Here is a 7,053-nt window from a genome sequence, read left to right on the forward strand (position 1 = left end):
CAAATTTTGACTGTTTGGGACCTATTAGGGATTTTGAAAAATTTTAATTAGAAATTAACCCCAATTACCCTTAATTTAACCAAAGTAAAAATAAGGCAACCCGAGAGTTTTGGTCGCCCGGTTCTTCGGGCCAGTCGCCCAAACAGACACATAGATAAAAGTTAAAATTTTAAGTTCGAGTCCTTGAGAAAGAGTTCAGGTGGCTAGGCCAAGGCGTTTTTCCAAACGCTCGAGGTTTGCTTGATCGGTGAACGGTTTGGTATGCCAAACTTCATAATTCGGTTGACCGAGCCTATTTTGAACTAAACGTTCGTTCGACTAAGGAAGGTGGAAGACATCACTGTCATGGTTTAGTCGACCGTGGACAGCGCGTTCAATTTGGTTCGGTCAACCGAACCAGGTCAACATATTGAATTTTTGGTCAGTCAGTCTACTCGAGGCGTTTACAACGCCAATGGTTTGTTCAACCAAGGTCTTTTGAACATTTTTCCTTCTTCTTTTGACCTTATATAATTTTATTCCTATTTTTATATGTTTGCAATTAGGCTCAAGGGACTCAGTCATGATGTTTCCCATGGTCAATCATGGCCTTAAGAGTTAACCCCAAAAATCGAAGGTCGACCGAAGGTGATTCCTAAGGTCATTCTATGGTGTTTGAGCATTAAACCCTATCATCCATGAGATGCAGTTATTACAAACCATAAAAAACTTATTACAATTACAATATAACTTGAAAGAAAAACAAAAGAACTTCATGCTCTGCTCCTTTGCAATCTCATGAATTGCGCCAAATGATATGCTCGTTTAAGTACTTTTTGGCTTCCATTTCTCATCTGTCATCCGTGTTTAGAAAAGTAAATCTATTCATACACTTAGCACACATATGAGATACTGTGGTTTGTCATAATCAAAACAGGGATCGGACTCAAAAAGTCAATAATCTACCCCTTTTTGACGACGACAAACATAGGAGCAAAATTTGGGTTCGCTTGACAAGGCTCCCCTTAACAATATGCATTAAAAGAATGATATTCAATAAAGTTCACATACAAGTATGAAGACTTCAGAATTTTTCAAGTTGTGCATTTAAGTACAACTTATCATTTTCCATTTTGAGTAACAAAAGTTCGGGGAGGAAGAACTAATTTTGTTCTCATAAAACATATCTCCCTTTTGTCATCAGAAAAAGGGCAAAAACAAATATCTCCTCTTCTTCGAGAGGACCATAAACAGCAGAGCCCCAAAAATTTTTAAATTTCATGACAAATATATATTTGAACATAAGTCATGAATGCTTTGAAGCTTATATACTAGCAGCAAGAGATAAAGTTGATCATTTTAAAAGTTCATTTCTTGCCTAATAATAAAAATATATGTAAATATATATCCCCTTATGATATTATCAAGAAGTACTAGGGGTGATGCATTGTTGAAGAAGAAACTTTAGAATAAGTCACAAGCAAGCATCAATGTTCTGGTTTATCATTTAAGCACACACCAAAATATAACCAGAAAGGACAACCATATAGATCCTAAAAATTTATCAATCGCATGCAAGATCATATGGCAAATCAAATGACTATGGCAAACCAACACGTTTCAAATTATGATTTTCAATAAGAACATTACATTGAAGCATATGTCATACTTGATTCAAAACATATCTAAGCTAAAAGATATTGGTGAGCATAACATGGTAGTGATTTAATTCTAGATGCTCCCCCTTTCGATTGAAATCCTAGCTTAGATGCAATACACTGCTTATACCAGTTAAAGACTAATTTCATTATGCTTAGTAGTATAAACCATCATTTTAAATCTTTTAAAATAAATATACAGGTAAAGATTAATTTACTCTTTTATGCAACCAGTATAGCTACCCCTATGGATTACATATGCATCAGAAAAGATATATTAAGGCATAATTTTGTGTTCACAACCAAGAACGATCAATATCTAATTATATAGGTTTAAGAGCTGGATATGATGTTCGTGATTCTCAGAAGAGCCTCAATATTTCAAAAGAAGTGAAAATGATGCATATGGGTCCTTTATGTTCTTTTTATAGGGAACGTACTTAGATCCTCTAAGTATCCAATGATTATGCCAGAATGAAGTTTGATTTTCATTTAGTTTTCACTCATCCTTTCAAAAAGATTTCAACATTATTCTATCATAATCATCTTTGTAAAAGGTTTTATTTTGGGAAAAATCCTATCCAAATTTTGGCAGCATGCCGTCTGTAAATCGGACATTTTCACATAAAACATGTACCTGAAAATGTGGTTGTTTTCAATAGATAGAACAATTTGAGCATGCAACAATCTATAATCCACTACCAGCATACAATTCTTATCTACTGCATCCGCCATTCAGGAGACATTTTAGATTAATCATGCAATCAGGTAGCAATTATCAATTAACAAAAAATAATCTATCCATTAAGGAAATTTAATCATTTAGTGCATTATAGATAGTAGACTACAATGCTGATTTCTTAAAGGCATATGAGCATAAAAGGTATGATATCAAGAGAGCATTTCAATTTATATAACCATGAAAGATAAAAGCTCCCCCTGAGTTATGCACTCAACTCATTTAATGCCATTTTCATTTTCTAGTTCTTTAGCCAAGAGTTATAAGATTTTCAATGATTTAATCTTGGCTTTGAATGCATAGGCTTTAACGGACCAAAAAGTCACAATCAATATTCTTTCAATGTACAAAGCCTATATAGCCTCTTTTCTTAAGAATCTCAATTCGTGAGAGGCGCAAGGTTGGATGACTTTAACTTTAATTTCCTGTGCATAGGTCTCTTTGAATTTTCATTCCATCATCTGGATTTGAAACATAGTGCAACTACTTTAGCCATTCAACATTGTTTGAAACTCTAAGAGATTTGAATTAACGTTTTGAGAGCTTATGTGTAACGCCCTAACTCGCCACGTGGGCTCGGAGTGCCACTATACATACATAACATGCATATCTCTGATACCATACACATATTACCTGCTCAAATAAGGGAAAAATGGGTGTTCCATACTATTATGTATAACATATACAGTGGAAAACATACATCTTCCAATAAAAACTTACCAGAGATTTTAACTGTTCCTCACATACAGCCATGCATAACTAAAACATAACTTGCTATTATAAACAAAAAAAGATAACCTGGCCAAAGCCCAGTACATATACAAGAACTTACATAAACTAACAAAAACACTATGCTTCAAAATCCCTCTAGGACACTAGAACCGATTTCCTGTAGGACTTGAAATAAGATTTGTATATTGGGGTGAGACACTTCTCAGTAAGGTAGATCATATTACATCAGTGTGTGACCATATAAGTTTACTCCAGTAGAAAGTAGCAACACATTTAATTCATTCTCAACCCTATAATATAGGAGATATATATATAATTCCGGCATAAGATGGTTTGACTCATTACAAGCGAGAGTTCTCGAGGTTAGAGTAGGGTACAGGCCCATACACTATATGATCCCTCTGCTCGGTACTTAACACTGTGACTTTGCCCATTTTATTTTTAAATTATGTATATGCATAATGAACTCATCTAAGCTTTGAAACATCATATTAACACTATTTACTTCCACCATGGTACGGGTTGTGCGATATAATGCTCTAATCTAGTCCTGGGGTCACCAGGCTAGTCACGCTACTCTCTCCAGTACGACTTGGCCTACACCACTCTGGTCCGTAATCAATCAGTGGCTTTTCGTGCCAAATCGACTATCTAGATACCCACAATCAAGAATAACGTGTGGTTGCACTGTATCTCTCTTTCTAGCAATGGTACCGTACTCTCTTGGTAACAAGTTTTCTCAAGCAGTTTATATATCATATAAAAAATTTATATCAAAAGCATGGTAACCTATTTTCATTCATAAAGCATTTAAGCAATTCCAGTACTTTTCATAATTCATTCATTCATTGGTACATACATCTCTCGATATTTAACCGACATCTCTTTTCTATATTTCTTGATAACAATTTGGAACTCCAATTCCCATATCTCATACACATATTTATCATGTTCAGTATATTTTCGTTTAACATCTCATGCCACACTTATTTGGTTAATATGCATTAGTATAGTAAATGGTTCAGAAAATATCATTTAAATTGAAAACAAGGGTTTCAAGCATCTCCTACCTTAAGTTTAGTACAAATAAATGAGTTTTAAGAAAAACAAAGACCATACCTCAATACCCTAGATTTCCCAAAATCGTAAAACCGAAAAATTGGCAATTCCACCTGGTGAAATTTTCCAAATAAGCAGTCATATCGTACATAATATCATAAATTATAGTTCTATTGGTTTATATTTCAAAAACATTGATGTAAACAAATCTCCTTACCTATTTCCTGAAAAATGATCCGAGACACTCGAAAACTGAACCCTAGCTTTTCTCGAGATCAAGAATCTACTCCACTAGACTTGTAGATATTCGCTCCCTGATCCTTGTGGTAACTTCTGATCGTTGAAACAACTAACAAATGATGAAAGATCGAGGAGAAAGAGAGAGCGTATGGGCCCTGGTTTTAGAGAGAGAAAGAGAGAAATTAAGTTTCTTAATGAAGAAGCAAACAAAATATCCTATTTATAGACCCATTAACTCGGTCAAATTCATTGACGAAATGGCGCCTTCGTCGACGAACCACAGAAGGTTGTTCGTTGACAAAAGAAGAGCTTCTTCGACAAATCCTAAACTTGATATTTTTAGATGTTCTAGATATCTTCATCAATGAGGCTCTGAATTTCGGTGACAAAGCACTGAAGGGCCTTCGTCGACAAGATCTTGGACTTCATCGATGAAGCCTACTGAAATTCCCTTTTTCCTTTTCTTATTTAATTTTCCTTGTTTTACGGGTTCGGGTATCTACACTATGAAGCGAGATAGGATAAATAATCTTAACAATTAAATTATCATTAAGTTTAGAAGAGCATTTAGAATGAGTGGACATTTTCCAAAATATTTTCGTATTTAGTAATAATGTCCAAGTTTGAGCAAAGAGCGTCTAAGAGTGTATGAATTTTTGAATACTACTCTTTGGACAGTGGTATGTATCCTTTAGATATAATTACAATTTGGAGCAAGGATACGAACCAAGGAATAGACAAAATCTCTGCCTGATGTGATCGTGGTATGACAAAGATTTCCTATGGATGAGATAAACCAAAATTAGAGGATTTTTATTTTGAACCCAAAGGAAACAATCCCTTAGTGGATGCCTCTAATTTTGATTACAAGGAGGATGACTTTTTATTAACACTAGATAGATATGGAATTTATTATCATTGGTGCTTATACCTAGAGTGATGACCAGATTTTGATTAATGAGATTAGGGTTAAAGATGTATAGAATAGGATGGATCCCTAAAGCTTATCTCTGTGCAATAGACAACAGTTGCTTAACTTAAAATGTTTTATCTTTAAGCATGAGTTAAGCATTTAGAATCATTTACCAGGCAAACAAGTCATATCCAATTGGAAGTGGATGCAAATACTAGGTTTATATATTTTAACCTCGAACCACTCCCTAAGCCTACAACCATCACAACCCCTCAACCTAGGAACTAAGGGAAGATTAAAATATTTATATAATTTCTATTGGAATCCGATCTTCCTTAGATCCCACAGAGTTTGCCTTCATGATTACCCACATCATTTCTTTTCCTAAGCCCTTGACACTTCTAGATGAGCAAGTAAATTGAATGTGCCTTTATCTTTTACAATGTAAGCAAGTTTTATATACCTGTGAACAATTTTTCTTATTTACTCTAATGAGGCATGCAGATGACAATGGGATTTAAAAAATGAGTCCCTTTTCGAGGATTTATTTCTTTTAATTTCTAAGGTTTATCATCTTCCATTTCTTCTTTTAGACAAATAATTTTTAATATTTTCTTAATCTTCTTCTTCTTGAGAGTGACATGATATTCTTTTAATTCATTTAATTGTTTTGCGACCTTTTTATTTTCATTTCTCAAGAAGATTTATGATTAAACATCCTAACTAGAAATTTATGAATTTTAAATAGAGCACAATTAAGTTCTTTGTTAGAAGACATGCTCTCATCAATAAAATTATTGCATGATTCATTACAAGAGATATCACAACAATCATCGTATGAATCAATACATGCATTATCATCAAAGCAATCATTAGAGGCAACTGATGATTCAACATATGATATATCATAGGCTTCAGTATAAGAATCATCACATGATTTATTGCACGAATCAGCAAATGAGGCAAAATAAGAATCATATACCTCAGTGTCTATTGATATTACTAGCCCATGATTTACCTCCTCTTGATCATTTGATCTTGGAGCATTCGGAGGAGTTATCTCCTTCTCTTGGGGCTCTCCATATTTCTTTTCTATCTTATCCCAGATTTCTCTCACATTTGTACATGCCATAATCTTAAACAAAATATTAGAATCTAAAGCGCAATACAGTAAGTCCATGTCATGTGAATTTGCATGCATTAAATTACTATCATTTTCAACTACAGACATACAAATTCCTTTATCAATCACCTGCCAAGCCATCCAATTCATAAATTTTATGAAAATGCTCATCCTAATTTTCCAGTGGGTGTAGTTTACACCATAAAATAATGGAGGGCTAGTAGGTGACTGTCCCTCACCGAATGGGGATACACCGATTTGAGTTATTGCGATCTTCTACAAAAACGTTTAAGTCTAGTGCAACGAGACTCTGATACCAATTGTGGGAATTGGTGTATTCCCAAGAGGGGGGTGAATTGGAACTTTAAACTTCTTCTTAGGATTAACCAGATATTAGCAGTATTTCACAACCTAGGGTCTTTCTAAATACAATCCCAAATGCGCAGATAAATATAATGTGTGGAAATTAAATCATGCGCAACATTCACAGTCTATTGAAAATAATATACATATGTAGTAAATAAATTTTGGAAATATAAAGTGCACACACAGTATGTTATCAGGGTTCGACCAATACTGCCTACGTTCCTGCTTCAACTCACAAGCCCGA

This window comes from Malania oleifera, chromosome 12 (assembly GCF_029873635.1).
Source record: "Malania oleifera isolate guangnan ecotype guangnan chromosome 12, ASM2987363v1, whole genome shotgun sequence".
Classification (NCBI taxonomy): domain Eukaryota; kingdom Viridiplantae; phylum Streptophyta; class Magnoliopsida; order Santalales; family Ximeniaceae; genus Malania; species Malania oleifera.